This window comes from Anopheles aquasalis, chromosome 3, assembly GCF_943734665.1.
Source record: "Anopheles aquasalis chromosome 3, idAnoAquaMG_Q_19, whole genome shotgun sequence".
NCBI lineage: Eukaryota > Metazoa > Arthropoda > Insecta > Diptera > Culicidae > Anopheles > Anopheles aquasalis.
Window position 1 is genome coordinate 61,405,064 of NC_064878.1, and position 23,485 is coordinate 61,428,548.

The window sequence follows — 23,485 nt, forward strand, 5'->3', positions numbered from 1 at the left end:
CCTTTCCACGCCGTTTTCGGTACAACATCGCGGTCGCGGGTCGTGGTACATTCGGGGGGAGGGTTCGTATCGTTCGTTTCTCGTGTAACGTATCGCACCATGCGTGATTTTTGATTCGCCGGGAATGTGACCGTGAGACGTTTTGCGTGATTTCATTCCGGTTCCCGGTCCAGTGTGTCCTTATTCGTCTAGTGCTTGTGCAACGTGAGATTTCGGGAAGTTCGTGTACGAATCGATTCGTGGCCACTATCTCTGTGGCCAGTGTACCGCGTGCCTACCTGTTTCGAATGACAAGTGTGCCGAGTCCGGTGGTGGTGGGGCTGGCCTCCAGAAGCAGCAGCAGCAGCAGCAGCAGCGACAAGTTGGTGACAAATTTGGTGCCGGTCGCGTGTTGTGTGAGCGAGACGGCATCAAGAACAGCAACGGCGGAAGGATAGGCAACGGAGGAAAGGAAACCGGAGAGGTAGGTAAACAAACAAACCGAAAACGCGAACAGAACCGTAGGGAGGGAACCGAATTCTCTCGGTCGGTCTTTTCCTCCGTTTTTTCTTCTTTCGTCATCGTCGTCACCGTCGTCGTTCCTGTTGTTGGTTTGGCCCGTGGTTTTGATCTATCCTCCTCATCCAAGTGTGCCAAGACCGATCGATTCTCCGCTGCTGCTGCTGCTGTTGCTTCACGCAAACCACACGCGAACAGATGGCATATGCGATCGAGCGATAGATCACGTTGCCGTTCTGGTGTGATGGCATCAATCGAGGGTTTGAGAAATCGAAATGGAGTGGACCCCATTTCGGACCTCATTTTTCAGCGCCATCCTGCTCTGCGTGTGTCTGAGTTGATCGCCAATATTGGACCGTTGCCATCGTGCGATTTTGCGGGCCGGACGGTTTGGAAAGTTATTTTTATCGAACCGCGGAAAATCCGCAGAAAATCCGTGGAAAATAATTCCTACCTTCCATCCTCCCGTTGGTACCTCACGCGCGATCGCGTTCGCGATTCCAGGGGGCGAACACGTGGACTGATTTTGAAATGAGGAGGAAAAAAATCGTTTTTAATTTTTGAAGATTTTTGCTCTTTCCCTCACTTGCCGTTATTGGCACCGTCATCATCATCATCATCGACGTCGTCATCGTCGTCATGGGCGTCCACGAGATCGTGGCGATGCCTACTACTTCAACTCTTTACCGTCATCGTCTTGGTTGTCATCTTAGTTGCGCCTTCTTAGATCAGCGACGGTGTCTGGATCTTCCTTCACCGGAAAAGGCGGAGCGCGCCGACCGGCCAGGCGCCTCAAGAACCTCCGCCGTCGCCGTCGAGTGGTGCGCCCGCGTTCATTTCTGTTTTCTCGTCGCCCTGTTCCCGGCCACTCGACGCGCAAAGCCGTTCGCTGAAAGTGATTTTTGAACCTCGAACCCTTGCATCTGCGTCTGTGTTTGGGTCGAGTGTCTCTCGTCGTCGTCTTCTTGTGCGGGTTGTTGAAGGAAAGGAAAGGCCCTGCAATGATACTTCAGAGGTCCAGCAGAGGGCTACAGCAAAGCAAGCAAGCAAGAGAGCAAGGCTGCTGTTGTTGCTGTTTGTTGAAGATGAAAAAGTCCTCGCGGCCCTCGCGGTGGAGTCGTGACGTTGGGTGGCCTGTGGCGGCGACGTAGATTTGGTTTTGGTTTGGTTGTCGTCGTCATCGTCGTCGCCGTAATGGTCTGGTGCGTCTCCGGCCGGTTTTAACCACTTAAGAGCGGCCTCTTGCTCGCCGGAAAAGATGAAATCTCTGTCCTCTCTCCACAGAAGAAGCGTTTTTCTGCGTTTTAAAATCGAGGATAACGCTACATCTCGTCGACTAATGCAGGAACTAAGGAGCAGAGCAGGCGGCGTCTTACAAAATTCATCTCAAAAAACGGGAGCGCGTCACGATCGTGATGCTCCCTCTCCCCCTATTCCTTCCAATAACTATTCCTTTCCGAGAGCCCGCGCAAGCCACGCCGACTAAGGTGTGTTAAACGGGTTTAAATAATAAATTTATTGCCACCGATTTTTTGGCTGCCAAGCCGCCATTTTCGGCATCGCCAGATGAGACACCGAGCGAACTGCGCTCCGTATTTAGCATTCACACGACGTGTGTTCCCGGTGGCCCTAGGAATACCATAATTTCCCATCCTCCTCCATCGGCCTTGGAGGGTGGTTAGAAACTCCCGCCAAAAAGGATCTTCCACCACGTGTGTGGCGGATTCTTTGCGCGACAAGTCGCACTAACGCTCACTCGTTTGCTCGCTGGCGTACTGGCTTTGGTGTGAATAAATGAAACTCGCGAAAGGGGCCCACCGGTTGGAAATTGGAAATTAAATAATTCAACAGCTTATGACACGACATTCTCAAGCACACTGCGCGGTGCTGGGTGCGATGGTGACATCCTCCGTGTCCTCCATGAAATCGGAATTCCTGGCGGTTCGAAGCACAAGCCCGCCCCGCGAAATTTCGGGGGCGAAATATTTCTCTCGAGAGGCGGCGGAAGGATTCTTTCGAAATTACCATTAAGCAGCGCTCGTACTAGTCCTAGTCACTGGTGCTGCTGCTGCTGGTGTTGAGCCGCATCTGCCCAGAATTTGTAATTCTGGGCAAGGATAGAAAAAGGAATAGAAGGCTGTGAATCGCCTCTCTGGCATGCTGAGATTATTTTTTAAAACTAGGGACAGAGAATGTCAATTACATCTATTGGTTGCTGTGCTCGCTGTGATGTGTTTTCGCTCGCCTTTAAATTACTTGTTTCCATCCAAGCAGTTCAAATGAAGAGGTCACAGAGTACAAGTAACCAAAGGAAACTTGATGATCACGTGCACGGTTCGCGATTTGAGAAAACATTATTTTAAAGCAAAAAATAACTACTTCAGTGAACTTTTTTTAGAAAAAATCACGCTACTAGCCATTAAAAAAGGGCTTTTAAAACACTCAGCTAGTAGCCCTTTTTTAGTTGGCCGGTAACGTCCTTAGCGTCGATCGTGATAACGATGGCAACCGAGAAAGAGAGCTGCATCCGATTCTACCGCACCGAGATTCTCTCTCGAGCCATCGTCGCTTTGATAAATCTTAATTAAACCAACGAGTCTACCGGGATCACTATCTGTAGCGCCAAGGGGGGACACAAGGTCCTAGACACTGAGCTAAAGAGGGAAGCACTGGCTCGTGAAGAACTGCGACTCTTGGAGATCCGCCGACCGTGCCTCGCGGACTTCTAAGATATTTATTATTTTTCCGCACAAGGTAGTGAACTGGAAGGATGAGACAACGCCGGTGCGATTCAAGCGGACGAGTGAGAAGCTGAGATGAAAACTCCCAATCAGTTTTCTCATCTCACTCACGGTTCGCTTGGATTATTATTATTGTGCGCTGGAATGTGTTTGCTCGAGGGCGCGCGTCCCTGTGTGCGTTTACTACAAGCGTCAGGATAACAAAAGGGCAGTTTCGGTGGGTGGGAACGGGAGGGAGAGGCCGGGCATAAACGCCGCCGTGTCCGCGTTCCGCTTAATGGGAAATCCATAAACAAACCTCCATCATCGCATCCTTGTTGCTCTCTGCATCCTTTTTCCCGGTGAGAGAGAGAGAGAATTGAAGTGCGCTCTCTCTGGCACGCTCTCTCTCTCTGTGTTTGGGCCGCTCACATACACACATAAATAACCGAAAATCTTATGTTGGTCTTATGTTGGGGTGGCGCCCCACAACTCCTTCGCCTCCCGCGCACCAAGACCCAGACCCATATTTCACACCAACGCGTGTACGGACTTCGGGTACGCTCGGGCCCTGGTTCGGCTCTCGGGCACGCGCGCTCTCTCTCTCTCTCTCGCCGGTGTGCTCCGGAACTCGGTTGTTCGATAAATTTTCCTCCGCTCGGCCGGGAAAACCGGATAACGCGGCGCCTCCATCATGGAGAGCGTTCGGTGAAAGTCGTATATTTTCGCTCTGCTGTTGCTGCTGCTGCTGTTCTTGCTCGTTGCTCTTCGACTTCGCAAATATATTGCACGACGACGACTCACGGCCCTGTGCTGTTGCGCTAGTGTTGGTAGCGACCGAGTAGAGACACACAGCGCGGTGCTGCTGGTTGGTGGTTTAGTCACCACCCGAATACTACGCTATCAGGCAGCAGCAGAGTAGTGTCTGCCCAACAGCAGCAGCAGCAGCAGCAGCAATAGCACCAGGAGCAGCAGCAGCAGCAACCAGAACGTAATCAGCGCAGCGCAGCGCCTACTACGCCTGCTGTCAACTGCGTCTCCACCAAAAAGGGCCTTTGCGTTACTACGATTTACATCCCTGAACGGGGACGGTGTGTATCAGTTACAATATTGGCCACTAGGAATCGACAAACGAAGTTGATTGTCAAAGTGATACCCACACACAACGGCAATCGAGCGAACGAGATGAGCAAAGCGTGAATCCCGTGGACACCGCGAGTGTGGTGGCGAGAAAAATCCTCAGCAAACGGCAGCATCCTCGAATGTGCCGCTACTTGGACCGCCTGGGTGTATGCGTGTTGGTGGTGGTTGCTTGGTTGCTCGGTGAACGACAAGCGATGATGTTGATGACGATAATGATGGTGCATTGATATTCGTCTTCGTCCTCATCTCGTCGTTACTCTCGGTGTATTGTCTGTGTCCCAGCAGCAGCATCAGCATCAGCAGTCCATGCGTTTCGCGTTTTCTCGAGAGGTGAGTCTCCGTTGTTGTTGTTGTTGTTACTGGCGGATGCTGTTTCTGAACGGGAGACAAATCAAAACATCAGTCCTTGGTTCTCCGTGAATCCGTGCTCTCGCGCTCACACTCACCGTTCTGTCTTCTGTTTCTGCCTCTGTTTTTGCAGCCGGACAATCATCGTCATCGGTATCATCATCCGCCTGAGGCGCACGCACGTATACCCCGCAGCGCGCACGGATGACGTCGCCGTCGATTGCGTTTTGCTGATAAAACACGCGCCGAGGACGGGCACACGAACGGGCGCGAAGGAACGGAAGCACACCACAGCAACACACATAAACACCTTAAAGAGGCGCCACCCCCCCCCAAATCCGTTACCAACAGCGGTTGCCCTTTTTAGCGTTGACGGTGATTCGGTGTTTCGGAGTTTCGGAGTGCAGCTTGCTGGCGCTACCTGGGTGGTGGCCGTTAATCGATGTGCGTGAGGCGACTCACCATTCGCACCGTTTGCACGTAGTATGTTGACAACCAGAAGCGTAGTAGCCAGCGACCGTTGTTATGAGTGAGCTGCTGCTGTGCTCCCCTTGTACCAGCACCAGACCGCATCAGATAGTAGACTGATAAGTCCCGTCCCGTGCGTTCACGTTCGCATTAGCTTGTCCGGCCGCCGTGGGTGGTCACGTCGGGATTACAAGTCGCGGATTTCGACGCTATCGTCCTCGTTGTCGTCGTCGTCGTCGTGATTTGTGTGCGGCATCGTTGTACGCCGGTAGTGCGTCCAAGTTACCGGCCCGTGTGCGTTGCTGGTTGTGTTGTGAGCGAGTGGAGGCCAATAATGCATCCAGCATCCCAGTAACCGATGGTTTGTTGTTGACCAGCAGTAGTGCGCGTGTGATTGTGCGGTGCAGTGTGGAGTGTGTTGCTGGTGGCTGTGTGGTGTTGCTGGTGAATCCGTGAAGGAAAATCCGCTGCTTCCGGTTTGCTGAGCGAGAACGAGAGGGCGAGCTGCTCAAGTGAGTTTGGAACAAATTACTATCACAATTTGGTTTTCGGTTTTCTTCACTTGTTTTTGGCAATTTGGCCATTAATTTCCTCAACACTGATTAGATCGAGCGACGTGTCAGCACATCGGGGTGCTGTGGTTACTTGGATCCGTACACGAGGGCACAATGTTTAATTAATATAAAACCCATCTCAGTACACCGAGATCCCGAGTGTTGCACGGGTTTCGAGGGACCCCCCTTCAATATTTGCCAATCACCGCCGAGAGCCTTTTTTTCGGGAGAAATTTTGCTGACACCGTACATCGACGGCCTTCCGGTCTTTGGTCTTGTTTATAATTTTCCACCCCTTTTCCGTTCGGGGACAAAAACGAAGCAAAAGGGAAATCCGCAGCAGGATCAGCACCCTTGGGTCCTGGCTAAACGGGATGGAAAAGTTGCCCAAGTATCATTGCAGTAACCGACGGTGACACCGCTCGCTATCACCGCCGGGAGTATCGCAGTTTTGACGATATACTTTAGCGTTTTCTCCCCGGCATCCCACGAGTGGACTTTAAAAAGGGGACCGAACCGGAGTGATTGAGCAAAAACAGTGGAACGGGAGGCCATTCCGTGGAAAACTTTTCCTTCAAACGCCAACAGAGAATGCTGTCTGTGCGTTGGAGAATTGTAAGAAATTCACAAAAAACAACGGGGGCGCAAGCAAGTGCCGTTGATTTACTCCCGGAGTGCTCTGATCCTCCCGGCAATTGGGTACAGCTTTAACGCGAAGCAAAGCCAACTCCGTTAAAGCTGTCTACGGTTTGTTTTTCGGTTGTTTTTTGCGTACCTCCTCTGCCTTCGTGCAGTCAAATCAGCTGCTCAAAGGACCGTCAACAGTTCCCGTCTAGTCCTTCCCAAAAAAAAAAAAAAACCGGACAGTCTGTAAAAAAATGGTTTCTTGGGTTCTTAAATCTTCAACAAAACACAACCAAAACATCCTCGTCCCCTCGCAAGAAGGTGAATGAATGATGAAGATGGAGAACCTTCCTCCTTCTGGACCGGTGACCCCCCCGGGGGCGGAGGGTGGGCATTCAGTGAGGGGAATGTTTATGCGCGGGCGCACCGACACCGCCAACGACGCCGGCTACCTTTTTGCACCCCCTCTCGGCCACCCACACACCCGGTCGCGACACTCTGGTGTACTCAAGACTCGGTCAGACGGCACGCCGGCCGGCCAGCCAACCAGCCAGCCAGTCGCTCGTAAGATAATAAATCTTGTTGCCCCGAGTTACCTTTTTGGCCCCGGGAGCGACAGCTCGGAAAAGCGTTGCGGTAGGCCTTGCTTTCCACGTCCTGCTCTCGCTCTCTCTTTGTCTCTCCGGCTCTCCGTTGCCGTTCAGGATGCTCATGACGACGGTTGTCATCGTCATCGTCGTCGTTGTCGGCATCACGGCTTTGATGCACGCAACCACCCCCCCCCCCCCCCCCCCCCACACACACGTGGTGGCCGTTACGCACCATTCACCGGGGAATCAATCAAAATGTTGCGCCTGGCTGCGGCTAGCGACTAGTGCCGCGTTTAACGATGGACGACCGACCCGGTCCCTTCGTCGGGCACATCGTTGGCAGCGCGATGCCGTTGATTGCTGGCTAATTACGAAGGGGGACATTCATCCATTTTGCAGGCGACTAGGAACTGGCACATGATCCGCGTAGTAATTCTCCCCGCCGAAAAATGATGTAAATGCAAATTCAGGGCTTTATCTGGGGCAACCGTTCAGACATTCGTACACAAAATGCATCCAATTCGATGCAACTGTGCCCTAGACGCATGTGTAATCCAACGGAGATAAGGCAAACGGGTCGTCTAGCCCGCATCCAGGATGCATTTCTGGCCTCTCTCTTTCTTCTTGTGGGTCATTAGTCCCCGATTTCGATTCCAACTTCAAGGGAATGTTAACAAACAAAAACACCCGATGAACCCGATTCCAGCGCATGCAGTGCAATTGCGTTCTCGTACGATGGAGATAAGGGCCTGTACATTATCCTGGCGCAGCCACGGCTTATCGGATTGGAATGTTTTGTTTTTTTGGGGAGGGAATAAATTACTTCAACCACCGCCATCGGAACCAGAGGACCAGAACGCGTCCACGCACGGAATCGTGACGATTGATAGCGAATGTTCTGGGTGCGCCTGTGTGGCCGGGACCACCCTCAGTCATCTCGAGGTTCTCGATGCTCAAGGAGAGCTGTGATCATGAGAGTAAAGATGTGGGTCTGTGAAAGCGATGGCTGCCTTGTAACTGATGTCTGCCCTGGGAACTGATAAGCAATCCTGTCCCGGGGGGTTCTTATTTTTGATGAGCAGCCTTGTCTAGTTACGCGCTAGCGTAGTTCTAGTCTGTAGCTCTATTTACATTCTCCCTTCTGCTGGTCTGTTCGATTTCGCAGATTTTCGATTGCGCCAGTATTCGACGAGGACTTGTCCTCGTCTGTGGACCAGCTTTTGTTTGTTTTGTTGGCCTCGCCTCGCTCCAACCGGCACATTGGTTCGTTAGTGTGTCGTTCCGTTTATTTCTGTTGTGGAAGACGAAGGCGACAGCGACGTCGATTTGATCGCTTTGATTTTTCCCCTTTCAGTTCCTTCCTGAGATGGTCCTGATGGTTCTGACTTTTCCCCTCACCTCTGATTGACAAAAGCAGCATCGGTCGGTAAACAGAACCGTGTGCCCAAGCCGTTAGTTTGACCAGCTTCTCGGTTCAATCGTGGTCCAGTTCGATCGGTCTGTCCGTTCCCTCTATTTCTCGCTGTCTGTCATCGCTCATCGCTGACAACCGCGCTTGGAGTTTGAGCAAATCAGCGACGTCAGCAGCAGCAGCAGCACCATCGGAGGACCTCGTGAGGACCATTTTCAATATCGCCAGGACAGTCAGTCAACTAAGGGGCACACCGTCACAGCCGTTCCTACCATGTAAAGGCGGCGGTAAAGTATCCTCCCTCGCGTCCCTTTTTCCCTCCCTCGGTCCGCGCTCTCCCTGGACGTGATTTGTGGATAGTTTTGCTTCATCCGTCTTTTGCTGATCTGCCTGGAGTCTGTGAGTGGTGTGTCCGGTGGCGTCCCGTTATTGCTCTGCTCTGTATTTGCTGAACTACGCGAAATATGTGGATCTCGGAAGTCCTTCAGAGCGAGAGAGACCGTGAGAGAGAGCGAGAGAGATGGACACCCTTTTTCCTTGGTCCCTTGGTGGTGTCCTGTGTTGAAATAGTTTTTCGTTGGGTTGTATGTGTGCGCGGGCGACCGCGATGACCAATGGTCAATCCCCTTTTTCGCCTTTAATCGACCAAAAAGGAGTTGCTGATGTGGCCCCTTCTCGTCTTATTGTGTCCCGAGAAAATTGCTCCAATATTGTCGTCGTCGCACCCCGCCGTACGGCCTTTGTTTCAGCCTTCTTGTGCCTCTAATTTTCGACTTTCTTCCTCGTGGCTGCTGAGGATGGGTTTGCGTTTTGGTGCGCTTTCACATTTTCTGTGCGCGCCATTTTATTGCTTTCCTTTTTGCGTCACAAATCAGGTTCCGGGCCAGGGGGCTTCTAGTCTGCAAATAATGACAATCTCGGAGAGTCACTAACCACACATAAGGCCTTAGAAGGGCTCAGGAGTAGGAGAACATAATGGTTGGCTCTTAAATGATGTTCCACAGTCCATCACACCTCGTGTTACAAGCGCTGTTATGCCTTCAATTCGTTGCCGCAGTATTCTCGAACGCCTTTTCTCGATTGCGCTTTGAAGAACTGAATTACGTCACTCCAACTTATCGTCCAACAGTCTACCCACATCAAACCACATCAAAACATCGGCAATCTGTTATTTGTATTGATCTCTTTTTCCTTTTTGGAGCAAAAGGATTCTGGATTCCTGATTCGATTCGAATGCGCTCTCGAGAGACGCTTGATTTGATGATGAAATAGTTCGCCCTTCGCTCCTTCGGCTCTTAGTTCTTCCTCCTGCTCCTCCAGGTTCTGTCGGACGTGATTTCTGTCGTCGGTGACTTTCACAATCTGCAACCTGCAGTCTTTCGGTAGGGAAGGGAAATGTAGAGAGCCGGGTGTGATTGTATTTTTGTGCCGGTTGTGGAAAGGATAATGATATCATTCTTATGCATAAGATTAGATACATTCTACGAGGATTCTCGGCTTTTCATCCGACGTCCTCGGAATGAAGACGCTGCTCAAGGCACTCGAGAGGTGGCCACGACAGTTGCCCCTGGTGCCCGATCGACCCGGTGTATCATCTGGCCAGCCGATCTCTGGCCTGGGGGGAAATGATGAAACTTTTCCTCCGTCGAAGCTCCGTGTGCATTCCCAGCCACAGGGAACCAGCCACATTGTCAAAGGAACTCCTGCGGCTGGGGGGTTTTGTGCGACGACGAGACCTTTTTCTTCATCTTCTTCTACTCGCTGAGGATGGTGGGGCGGAGTGCGGTAATCAAATTAGTATCGAAAGTACGGTATCCACCGCCACCACCCTGGTGTCTGTTCCCTATCAAGCGCAGATCTAGCAGCCCATCCTCGTTCGTGTGTCGCTGTGTTGCGGGGGATCTTCAGTTTGTGTATGGCAGATATATTTAATCGAGAACCAGCGACAGCGACTGGAGCTGGAGCTGGAGCGATGATAGCAAGCAGTCAAACGGGCCGCACACTACCACAGCACATCCTGTGGCAACATTTTAATTTAATATCAACCAGGACGCGGTGCGAAGCTGCCAGGACTCTCTCTGTCTCTCTACCTTCGAAGCGCCACCTGAGAGCGGATCGAATGGAGGGACCGAAAAGGCCCGAAAATGCTGTGGAAAGATATGATGTCGAGATAAAAATCTGATTAAATTTAAACATTCTTTGGCGACCGAGCACCAAGCGAACGCCGCCGGGAACCCCTGAGAGACGACGGCGTGATTACATTGTGCCCGAGACGCGACTGTGGTGTTAGTTGGAGCGCTCACGCTAAACACGCTGCTGTGTGACGTTCTTGTCTCCACGTTTTAAATGTTAAAGAAACAGGGAATTTTGTAAAGAAGTGCAGAGGAGAGTATTTATATAATGTTCCTTTTGGAAATGAATGAAGAGGTTTACAATTCTATGCAGCAAAAGTAACCCATTTTAAAGTCCTCTTCTAATGACAGAATACGTTTCAAAACCTGCTTCAAACACAATGTTCTAACAGAACTACCTTGGATTGGATTGGAAACCCTTTTTTTTAAACGTTTTGTCAGACATCTGTTCCTCCGGCTTTTTCTTCAACATCCGGAAGTCTTTGATGAATTAGAAAGACAGACACAGAATCGGTCTGCAATCCATTTTGAGTGATCCAGTGAATCGTTGGCTGCAGCCAGTACAAGTGCCAACTCCTCCCAACTGTTCCTACGTGGCCCCGTGGCTTCCGACCTCAAACTTGGCAAGCCATTCCGACACACAGACACCGAGCACTGAGACAAGACCACCAGCGCTCAGCACGCCCTGCAGCGAGTGGAAAAGAAGGGTGGTTCAAATCGATACGCCGATTCGACGCTACTTCGAGCGAATCCAGATGGCTTATGGCCATGTGCGCTGCCACCCAGAAACTCAAACGACACCCGTGCCAACCCGTGGACCTTAGCTCATCGTTCCGTTAACGGAGAGACAACGAGAGAGCAAGGGAGCTCTGGTCTTAACTTGTCAGCTTTGACTCCGGTAATGTGTCTCGCACTCTCACGGTCACCACGCGAGACTCCGGGGAAATTAATCATCATCATCCCGGTGCTGGCGGCATGGGATCCGGAGTCCAGTTAGTGATCGTTACGTTACAGTCATGTCGCCACGCCAACGACGGTACCATCTGATCCAATGTTGTTTTGCTGCTGCTTGCGCTGCGCCATTACTCTGACACTCTGTCGCAACTGGCAACTTGTGTCCTTGCTGCTCTCTTGTCCGCCGAATGATGTCAACGATCGGTTTACGACGTTGTGCCGGCGTCGCGAAATGACAATAACAATATTCCTCCCCGGGGGAAACTTGCCAGCGGCCGGGATGTAGCGGTCCGATGGTTCGGGATTGCGATCGAATGCAAATCGGTGATGATGTGGCCGTGTACCAGTCTCTCTGTGTGTGCGTATTCGAAAACAGGAGACGGACAAAACACTTCGTAAACGTTCATTTTACCCACACGCCATGTAGCGTCATGTCGCAATGTCCGGGAGGTTCTACTGTACAAGGATATAGACGAAGTCCCAAAACTCCTTAACTCAACCTCCATCAACTCCAACCCCTGGATCCTGGAAGGCATTCTTTGGTGAACTGCTAATAACTCTGCAGTGCGCTACAAGGATCTCTAGTACCGTAAGGCATCGGTAGATGAGAAGTAATTTAAAAATGAATTTATAGACATTCGCGGATGCCGTGGCGGACGTGGCGCAAAAGAATTCGCTTAATCTCTCTCTCTCGCATCGCAAGGACACATACTCTACCACACACTCTCTGCGGTGGCACTTGTTCCACCCCCGAAAATCTAGTTCCTTCTGTTCCTCGAGGGTTTGTACTTAATTCGAGGCGTTCGTCCTGCTTTCCTCGGGGGGCGAGTAGCGCAGAGGATGACCATAATGATGCCGAGCATGTGTGTGCTGTATGCTTTCCCCTTCGTTTCCGGCGACCACTCCGCACCGCACCAAAAATGCGCCAAGAGGGAGAGGGAGTGTTACATGACGAGATGTTTGCCTGATGTTGTGCAAAGAAGGGGATTGCCAGCAACGCAGCTGAGCTCTGAATCTATTCCCTTCTCTTTTGTTGCGTAGCCGGCGTGGCGTGGCGAAGGCGAAGGAGGATATTCATTTTGCTTATTATCTCGATCTCGCTCCCCGTGTCCTCGTGATATCGGCCCGAAAGGGGTCGACGTCGCCGTCTACTATTGGAACGTGTAGTGTGTCTGTTCGTCCCGAAAATTGACTTTTCTTTTGCTGCCATTCAGGATGCGGCTCCCCCTTCTACCCCTATTTCACCCCCTCTATTTAGCGCGCCAAAGAGATTGCAACACGCTCCTTCCTCTCTCCCTCTGTTCTGGAATGGTTCGTGACGACACAATATGATGATATGACGTCTTGATAGCGCGTACACACAACAGGACAGCTCCCTTAAGGGCATAGGGCTTGTTTATGGGTATTACTACCCCTTGGTTGTGTCCGGAGTCCGGAGCAGGAGCTGAAGAGGTGCGAAAATTGCGCGAATCCTCCCAATCTCACCAAACCTTCCCCCGTCCTCGAGTGCCAGTAGAAAGATGTGTGCGTTGCGGTTCCATGGTGCGTATGCGTATCTCTCGGTGTGCTGCTGCCTCGATTGCCATTTTATCAGTCCCGGCAAACGGTCTTCGATTAGGTTTGCCACCTCCCGTGGTACCGTTCGGTTCGGAATCTTTGGGGAGTTGCCTTGCCAGCTTCCAGCTCGACGCCTGGGCTGCTGCTCGATGCCGATAGGCATCTGTGAGAGGCCGTTACCACCAAAAACCTCCAACCGTCATTAGAATCGACGGGCGAATACGGGAATGCGTGCGAAGGGTTGGTTCCCCCCCCTCAAGCGAACATGCAAACATCCTAGTCCCAACCAGTGTTTGGCGTTGGCTCGGCGCTAAATACACCAACCGACAATGCCTTCCTTTCCTTTTTCCTCTTCGCTCTCTATTTCTTTTTTTCTATTTTTCCTTCCTATCGCCAGTGAAAAGCTTCTCCTTTTTCTCAGCAAATCTGATGCTCAGTCAGATCCCATCATCATCATCATCATCAGGATCTTCTTGGGTGCCTGTTGGATCCCTTCCTTTTTTTGCTTAACTTTGCTAAAGCCAGCAAGATGAAAGATTAAAACGGATCAGGGGCAGTTGCACCGGCGGCAGTGCACAGGCCCGCAGAGCATGAGAAGCATATCAGATGATGGGCCTCATGAAGTAGTACGGTAGTACTCTGGCTCCCTCTCGCTCTCTCTGCGAGTCTGTAGGTGACCCAGAGGTAGTAACTCTAAAGCCTCATGCCCCAGATCCGGTGACCAGTGGACGCAGGAACTCTAAATTATTCAGTTATTGTTTGCAGATTGAATTTTCATCCCTTTCCACACAGCCTCACTCTCTCTCTCTCTTTAGTGCCTAGCGAGGGTTTACATATCAATTTTAAGGTGTTGCCCTCGAAGCATAGATTCCTTCGGGAATGGAGTTGAGGAGATACGGGCGTAGGGAGTTGTGTAATTGATTGACAAACTATTAGGGATCGTTTTAACATGCTCCATTGGCCACCACAGCATGAGGTTGATACTAGAGTGTGACAGTGACACTCAAACCGGGGGCAAGAGCAGCCCTTTCACGTAGTACAGTCTACTGCAAGGTACAATCTATGCAGAGAGCACAGAGTAAGATTGAAAAATGGAACACCGTACCTCGGATAGATCCAAAAATCAATTTCGCGCGCACGTCCTGGTGTTGGGTGTTGCTCGCAAACAAAACACCACCGTCACGCATCATCGTTTATCGTGGCTCCAGCCCTGAAACCTAGCTCCAGAGTTCGCAAGTGGCCCAAACCATGGCGGTCATAAATATCGAAGCGAACCTCGAACGAGAGTCGACCCTTGCGTTTGCTTCCTGGACGAACGTTCGATGAGGACCGTCGGTTAAACGACGCTGCTGCCAACAATGCCTATAACATCAATCAATCGTGGCCACTTTGGTCAACGTGACACAGGGACTCCCGAGAGAGTCTGCCAGGTCGCTCCGATGGCACCGAGGTTCCCGGACAGCAGACCAAGAAGAAAGGATTGTGTCAACTGTCCGCTCGTTTCCGGTGTGGTGGGGAGGTTTTGTGGTAGCCACCTTCCCCAGGGTGTCAACTCCAAAGGGCAACTTTTTGCAGCCCTTCTGGTGACGGTGGCCAAACACTCACCTGGCTGGCGTCGCCTTTGATGTGCCGATTGCTGGCTGGCTGGCTGGCTGGCTGGCTGGCTGGTTGGTTGGTTGGTGTCATTTGCCTGGAGTGCATCCGTGGCTCATCCATCATCCCTGGCGCTCCTGGTGCGGCCGCATCTTCAAAGCAGTGAAATCGGAGCGCACGGTGCATCGATTCTGGTTATCGTCATCGCTCGTCACTTCACTGTCGCGCGCACTGCCGTGTCGGTGTCGTTCATCAACGTTTGTTCGGGCGGTTCGGAGAAGTTGATGATGTGGTCCCGGAGGGAGGGATGATGTGCAACAGCATATATTTGTGTTGCACGAGCACTAAATGGATTCAATCTATCGTGTTTACCCTCCCGGCGGGAGAATGAAGAACGCTTTTTGAAGTTTGTTTGAAGTGTATTCTTCGAGAATCTTGATGTCCTGCGGAGGTCTAGTTGCATTTAAAATTGATTTTGATGAAACTTCTTCTCGGCATCTACAGAACATAATGAAGCAAGTTCTTGTAGCAGTTGTGGATAAAACTACGTATTCGGACACATATATTCCGAATCTATCCAATCTAGGATATTGGATTGGTGCTGGACTTAAAGTCCTTCATTCATTGCTTGTATCATTCTCGATCTGCGGACGAGCCAGTGTACGAGGAAAGCACATTTAATGTGATGTGCTGTCTCGACTGAAAACTCGCTTTTCCACTGTTTGGCTTCACCGGGAGAAAGGATGCCCCTGCTTTCTCCGCTGCTGAACGAAGAAATGAAAAGGTAAAAGTCAGCAATAAAGAGAGATAGGGAGAGACGGAGACAAAAAGAGAGAGAGTAAGAGAGACAGTCAAGCCCCGGGATGTCACGTCAGACACAGAACATACCCACCACCAACGCCTCCTTAAACTTCTCCTTCCTAGCATGTCTCGGCGAAGGCGACGATGTGAAGGATCTGCCACGGTCCCCAGTCCAATGCCTCAGACCAGTGGTTCAAATCCGGGAAATCCGTATCGAAAGTTTTCCACAAGAGTCCTGGGCTGGCCCGGACTGTGCTGAATGGTCATGAAAGATAATCACTCTCCTCGTGACATGAAGGAGAAACACGATACGCGCTCTAACCAGCAGCAGCAGCAGTAGCAGCAGCAGCCTGGACGTGGTGGAGCCTGGTGTGTCCACCAGCACCGGTATCCTATCACGTTGGAGCCAGTTGGGAGTAGCGTCCACTGGTGCTCCAGAGAGAGAATGATAATCTTCAGTGTCGAGTGCAGGGATTCTTAAACCATGAGCTCATGCTAAATGCATAGTTTTTTTTAGCTCCGAACCGGTAACATTACTTATGGTCGTAGCTAATACCTCACCGGTTCAGTATTGACAATTTTCTTGGAGAATACAAACGGCTATTTATCAAAACTTGTTGGACATAACATAAGCTTGAAGATCACTGAGCGCGAGAAAAAGGGACACGCACACAGTAGCAGCACCAGCAGCAGCAGTCAACATCATTTATGTCTTTTATGTCACCTCATACTACGGTTGCTGGTTGCTTCGTCGTCGCTGGAATCGATTGAAGCGCCTCAAAAGCGGAGAAGCGAAGGTCGAAGGTGATGGTAAAGAAAAAGGCGAGACCACGAGGGAACAACGGGAGCAGAGCTGCCGTTGGAGAGATAAAGATTTCATGGTTCGAGTTACCGATGACTTTTGAATTGACGGTGGTGGTGGTGGTGTGAGTAGTAGGTGTCGGTCGGGTGAAAGACGACGCCTTCAACAGGATCCTCAATTCCTACATCCTTATTCGTCGCCTTCCTGGCAGCCATGGTCGGCAAACTGGGAAGAAATTCATTCCACGTTCACTGTAGAAAGAGCAGGCCACACTATTAGCAGTGAACGGCGGCTACTACTATCTGTGCACCATCGCCATGACTTTTGTCACTCGTGAGACTGACGTTTGATGCACTTTCGAGAGAACGTTGTCAAACTGTGAAATCGTGGGCTGCAGCACCTCAATCCGCTATTTACTAAGCAGCCAGCAGCGCGTTGAGAGTATCTAGTAGTCTGGATTTAATTTTGTTTTAGCTTCCAAATCAAATCGCCTTTCGCCTTTGAGCATTTAATTAGACAGCGCAACTCACACCCCTGCTTCGCTGACCATTACACTAGGACCCTGGGAGGGGCTGGCCTTTTTCTAATTTTCTGATAAGTGATTCCCAATGGCGCCGCACTCCGCAATGGAGGCTTTGTTTTCAGTTTCAACCAACGGACTGAAACAAAAACTAACCAAAAAAAAAAAATGGAAATCATTTCGTCGAGTAAATTGAAAAACAAGTAGAGAACGTTGCTCGCATATTTAATCCGCGTACCACAACGGTGGTACCGTCCACCAATGGAAGGGACAATGGGGTTGGCCATGCCTGCTCTCCCCCTTTCCGACAGATTACCTTCATCCTCGAAGCTTCCTCCTTCGGTGCTGCTACAGTAGTAGTTGAGCATATTGGCCAAAAATCGATTAGTTAGACTTTCGGTGGAGTGGTGGGGACGGCTCGTGTGTACCATCTGTGTCCTGGCCTGCCCCCCCGGGTGCTCAACTCGCGGACCGCCAGCATTCATTCGACACGGGGGCGGAAGGGAGCGCTAGCAAGGGAGGCTCTAAATTAAGCAAAAATTTAAATTAGCCCTGAATGTCTATCCGCCCCGCACCAGCTCCAGCTCTCTTTCGCCTGCCAATAAGAGGGAGGAGAAAAGGGAGTGGGATTGAGGCTGAGTGGGGTGGATGGGTTTAATTTTTTGTTGCTTTGTTTTGTTACGGGGCTTTTCTCACTTTTGAGGACCCTGTCCAAAGCTGAGCTCTACCGAGGAGCTGCTCCACGTTCCCACTATCCGGCGCAAGTGGTGGGAAGGAACGGTGGCAAGGGTACATTGCCTGATGTTGCCTTTTGCCCAGCAGCCACCAGCAACCAGGGGCCAGCAGCCAGGAGCACAAATGAACGAGCGGCGAGAGTGCGCTTCAGTCCGCCGCCATCACGGTGGAGCAGCGCTCTCGAGACGTGAGGATTTCATTTCAACACTTGAAACAGTGACACCACCCCCCGATGGCCACGATTCACCTCCCAACGAGGACGACGACGAGGATGGCCACTAGCACTCGGCACTCGGGCGGTTCGTTTGTGTCGGACTCTAATTCTTTGCTGCTGCTGCTGCTGCTGCTACCACTGCTACTGCCTCTCTGATGTCCGCATCCTCGACATCCGCATCGTCGTCGGCGTCGTTCTTCGTCGTCCTGAAATTTCCATCAAGAGATATCTGTCGCTCCGGCAGTAGGGGAGGTGCAGAGGTGGTGCAGAGAAGAAAACAAACAAATTTGCATAAATATGTTATAAAAGAAGCTTAAAACAGGCGCCCAGAAGCGCAAAAGATAACAGAAATAAAACTCATTCGTAGGCGAATGCTGCTCGCTGGCCCAAGGGTTGCTGAAGGAGGAAGAGGAGTAGTTAAGGGAGGAGTAGAAAGAGGGGTAGATGTCCTTTCATCTCGGGCAAAGTCGTAGCAAAAACCGCCTTTTTGTTGTTGGCTAACGATTGGTCCAGCCCACCGCTGCTTGCTCGAGCGGATGTGTCTCCTTCCTTCCTTCCTTCATTCCTTCCTGAGGCCACTGTGAGGACGCCGGTGAAAAGGAAAGGGGGCTCCGGGTGCGTGGCGAGGTGCTCAAGTGGAAAAACGATCTTTGGAAAGATCGGTATGGCCGTATATGCGGCACCACTTCCCTCGCGCCGCCTTGCTCTGGTTTACGGCATCGCCTACGACGTCGTCGTTGTCATTGGATGATGAGTTTCTCGGAGCTGAGTGAGTGAATGAATGTGAATGGCCTAGAAGCCTTCATACTTCACGAGTTGTTGAAGTGGAGACACTACTGCTTTAGAAGTGGTAGCAGTTTCTGTTCTGTTCTGTATTTATATTCATAGACCGTTTCTACACTGCGCCAAAATTTTCGCTGCCAAAACGAAACTTATTGGATTCCCATAGGAATCTTGTATATTCCCATAGGAATTCTATGGGAATCCTATAAGTTTCGTTTTGGCAGCGAAAATTTTGGCGCAGTGTAGAAACACTCATATAAAACGCAGTCTCGCTGCTCTCTCGAAAGTGCATCAAACGGAGCTAATCCTGTTGTCCTACAAATGAATGATGCGAGTACGAGCCACACGAGTCGAGGTTAAGTCACACCTTTTTCCGACAGTCCGGTTTTTGGTCAACTCCAGTCCTATCTAGAGGATACTCGAGAGAGCGAGGAGTCTGAAGGAAATCTTGTTGACGCACCAGACAACAGCTCTTATCGTTGGTGGACAGTTGATGCTGTGGAATCGTCTGCAATGAAGTCTATACGAGACACAAACACCCACAAATACACGCAAAGAGAGAGTACGCTTGGCTAGCACTACGGTATCGTGGCGCACATTTTTTGAGCGGGGAGAAAGAAAACTCCACAAAAGAACTACAATCCCCGCCCCGTGGATCCGCCAGCAGGAGAGGAGCGCTGGATGTGCCCGGAATGTTCGGACTGGGAATTGTTTTGAATAACATAGAATTTTAATTTTTAATCCATTTTTATGCTCCACCACCGTGTTGTGTTTTCCAGGCGTTCAAACTGTTCGAAGAAGAAGTATCGGCCACACAAAGTCAGTGACAGCAGTGAGCTGCTCCGAGCTTTGGCCGTCTCGAGGAACGAACCGGGTTCTAGAGAAATCGTCGGGCATTGTTTGTCGCGATGTCAGGCAACGGCGGATTATTGGATTAGAAAGTTCGGACGCAGGTGTGTGCGTCGGTGTGTGGGTGCCTTCTGGATCTTCGGCGTCTTCGTGGTCTTCGAGGATCTTTAGCAACATTTTCCAAGTTTTGTCCAGCAGCGAACTTTGAAGTAGTTTCCCCCTAGTTAAAGGTTCCCAGTGTTCTCTCTCCTTTTCTCGCTGTGGTGTCGCCGAGTGTCTTATATATCCCCTAAGCTCTCCGCGGTGATGGCCAGTTTCCACAGCTGGACACTTAGCCGATAAACAAATTTCCTCCACCCCGTTCTCCGGCATCCGAACGCACCGAACCTTCTCCACAAGGCACCGCCCGTTTTCCCACAAGTAAATTAACTTATCCTCAGCAGCAAAACAAACGAGCTACAGCTTTTGCATGCCCTCCCCAAGGGGGGGTTGTAGCACTCTAGAGCAGCATGAGCAGCAGCAGCAGCAGCAGCAGTAGGTTGGTTTTTGAAAATCATCCCTCTCGATAATCATCGAAGGCAAGAACCCGGGGGGGGGGGAGGCGGACAAGCGACCGGGGGAGTGTGGCCGCACCCTCACTCTCCGGGCTCTCGGGGAAACAAATTTAAGGCAAAAGTCTTCGGGGCCATTATATCGACGCAGCCGAGGCGAGGCGAAAGCCGAATACCCATTTTATCCTCCTCCTCCTCCTCCGGCTGCTAGTGCTGTTGATGCTCCTCCCAGCTCATTTATTTCCATCCAACGCAAGGCCCTAGGTCCCGTAGGGCCCTGCTGGTGGTATTTGTGATGGTGCGCGTGTGCGTGTGTTTGTGTGTGGCACAATTTTCCAAACGCAATGGAAAACAGCAAAATCCACTTCAAGAGAGCGAAAGCCATACTCCAACCCCCACCCCCGGGGCTCCATTGGACTGCCCCTTCTTTCTCGAGTATCGTTCGATGGACACATCATCAGCATATCCTTCCTCTGGTTGCTGCTGCTGCTGCTGCTGCTGCTGCTGCTAAAGTTGGAGTTGGAGTTGAAGCCCCTGATATGCGCCTTCTTGTTATGCAAATGCGAGTGTGGCAATCGGTCCCTTTCCGCCTTACCCAGCTCTTCTTTTTCTCTGCTACAAATCCTTGACGTTGACGTTACTCCAAAGAAGAATCTTCTCGATACGTGATATAGAGAATCAAACGTAAGCGAAAGAAGAGAAAAAAACCGAAACAAACCAACTTCCTTCTTCGCCTTCTTGACCCTTCCGATATCTGATCGAAATCGTCAAACAAACGTGAGCCAAAAATTACGATAAACAAAATAGAAATCAAAAGCGGCGATGGCGCTGGCGCCGACATCGGATTGAATTCAACGCCAAATTCCCAAAAAAACAGCAAAACTCCGGGCGAGTTTGTTGGTCGATTGGTTAGCTCGCTGGCCGCCACCGCCACACAAAACACCTTTTCAACCCCCCGGAGGGGGTCGGGTGCGGGTGTCGAAAGGATATAAATTTGCCCATTAACCCCTCGGCTTTGGGTAGCAGACACCGCCAACCGTGTACCGACGCACAGTGACTAAAGGACGAAAGGAAGCGAGCCAAGGGAGGCGATTAGTGGCCGGTCGAATCCTCTACGGGACCCTTTTTCGGTATTTGCCCCCTTTTTCCGTTTGCCGGTCGCTCCGGAGTCGCTTTCCGCTGGCCGGCTCCGTTCCGTGAGGTAACATGTTAATCGGGAAATCGGACGGCCCTTGGCTTCTGTGTGGCCAAGTGGCGTTACACCCGAGGGTGGTAAATTGATAAAACTGGCAAACACCAGGGAACAGGAGCTCCTCCTGTCAACACACACGGGCGAGCGCCCGCAAGCGAGAAGTTCATAATTAGCTATAGCGGTGGCGCGTTGGGTCTTGTGTGTTGATTCGATTTTCCTTGCCTCCCCCAACCCCGCTTGGTACGCAGCAAATCCGGGTGACAATCGTGGGAAGGAGAAGCCTCCTTTCCGAGCGGCGGAGGGATCGACATCGAAATTGTCATTTATTTTCCCTAAAAAACGAATTATCAGGCATCGGTCCCTCTTATTTTGGAACTCACGGTTAGTAGACGGTCTTAGAAGCGGTGTCACTGCCGTGCCGTTTGCTTCCGGTGCTCGTTGCGAGGCGAAAAACAGCAAACTCATCTACTTTTTTTGGGGGAGGGACCTTTGCCGTTCCGAGCCGTGTTTTCCGAATTTCCATTTCGTCGATAGTATTTTAAGTAGCTCGCAGTGCAGCGGGTTCTAATGTCTTTGTTGTTTATGTCGTGGCACCCCTTTGGAAATCGTGGCACAGAAGTTTGTAACAAAAACAAAGGCAGGTGATATTCCATAGAAATGGATTTGATTTGCTTTTGATTGGCTGCTTTCAGTGATTGTTGATGTCGGGAGAAATGGATCGGTTGGTTGAGCAAATGCTACACAAAACTAAAACGTTTCAAGAGTTTGTGAGAACATCCACGGTATCAACTCGCAGAAAGTGTCGCTGCAGTCTGCTGCTCTATGCTTAAGCTAACAATTAATGTTCTTTCATTAGATAATAAGCTTCCTTGTGTAGATGTTTTTTTAAATATTTCAACTATTCATGATTATAACAATAAATTTGATAAAAAACATCTCTTCTAGCTAAGTGAAATTTGGAAATTAGAATGTTTCTCCTCAATTCAGCCCATGAATTTATGCTGCACTAACATGTCCACTGGCTTGTGCCATTGATCGTTTGACTTCGTTCATAAAACATTATGCAGCATTCAGCATTTTCCCTTAAGAAGGCGCTGCAGTATTAGTAGTTTGTCGCCCATTTTTAAATCACGTTTGAAGCCACTATTATTCCGATAAGCACAGCATAGTGAGCGCTATCTTAATGCCGAAAACTGGCGACTGAAGAAAAAAAAACCTTATCCCCTCGTCAGAGTGCGCACATCCACCCACCAACTTCTTAATCGCTCGAAGGACAAAAGGGGGTGAGGGGTGAGCGGGCGTGGAAACTTAACGGTCCGCAACAACATCGATGAAAACGAAAGACGGGGATAAAAAATAGGGAAAAGCACCCAGCGAAAGGGCAAATCATCTTTCGTGGGAAAATCACTCCCTTGCCCACCCCTCGCCAGGACATCCACTTCCTTAATGATGTTCTCTTTTAAAATCCACACCCTCCGGACGCCGCATTCACCTCCTTGGTACGCTGCAATCACCGGCGCCGGCCGCGAATCACGGCCGAGGATTCCTTATTCATTTTCTCTTTTTCTCTCTCTCTCTTCGTCTTCTTGATTACACTTCCCAAGCGAACGCACACACATACGTAGGAGCTATATTATCCTTCTTTTTTTCTTCTTGCTCTCCTTTGCTATCTCCACCGTTTTGCTCGCAACTTCGTCCGCGGTTAATCATCGCGCGGTGTCGCGTCACCGGCTAGGAACATAAGTCCCCCACAAGTCCCATCGAGGATGCCCCGGTGGGGAGGGCAAGGCGCAAAGTAGGATGTCATTAGGCTCAGTACGCGGTGAAGGACCGCCACTCGATAATATTTCTAATGGCGGGCCAGGCTGGCCCACAGTTTCCTTCCTTTCGTTTATTTTTTTTCCTTTGCTTCTGTTGCTGCTTCTGCTGTACGAACGTCTTGTGTTGTCGCCGATCAGCCGTCGGTGACGATGTGCAAAATGTGATAATTTAATGGGATTTATTATTCGCGCCACCAACCAACCGACCGACCGTCGAGCGACACTTTCGATCGTCCAGTGACCGCCATTCACTCCGCCGGTATCGTGGAGTAAACTGTCTGGAAAATGAAATTGTTCGTAAGACCGGGGCGCGCGCACTAGCTCACGAGATATCTCGCTTTTCTCAATAGTTTCCATACCCTGTCTAATGTTTCGCTTCGCTAAGAAACGTCGTCGTCCTTCCGCAGATTTTCCCTTTTCGCCTCCCTTTTTTTAATGCGTTGTTTGGTTTCACGGAAAAACTTTTCACTCCAGCGCGCACCGGAAGTCGTTGTGGAATGTGCGAGCGCGCTCGGCGATCCGGATAGCGCCCGTGACTACGCTAGAGGCTCCGACGTCACAACGATTTTCACATCCGCGAAAAATACGCATTTTCCAAACCGTTCCATCCGTCAGGCCGGCCGGTG

General features: G+C 50.8%; 1 protein-coding gene across 4 annotated transcripts in view; it reads left to right on the forward strand.

The window, feature by feature from the left end:
• The first annotated feature begins 14 nt into the window (after positions 1 to 14).
• Positions 15 to 23,485, forward strand: part of LOC126578402 (homeobox protein Meis1-like) — a 52,224-nt gene continuing 28,753 nt past the window's right edge. For 2 of the 4 annotated variants that reach the window (XM_050240911.1, XM_050240914.1), the window contains exons 1-2: positions 15 to 463; positions 4,843 to 5,689. The gene's annotated coding sequence lies outside the window, so the exon portion shown is untranslated. Of the gene's footprint in view, positions 464 to 4,189; positions 4,692 to 4,842; positions 5,690 to 23,485 lie in introns of those variants that run through there. The other 2 variants (XM_050240913.1, XM_050240912.1) reach the window with 2 other exon arrangements.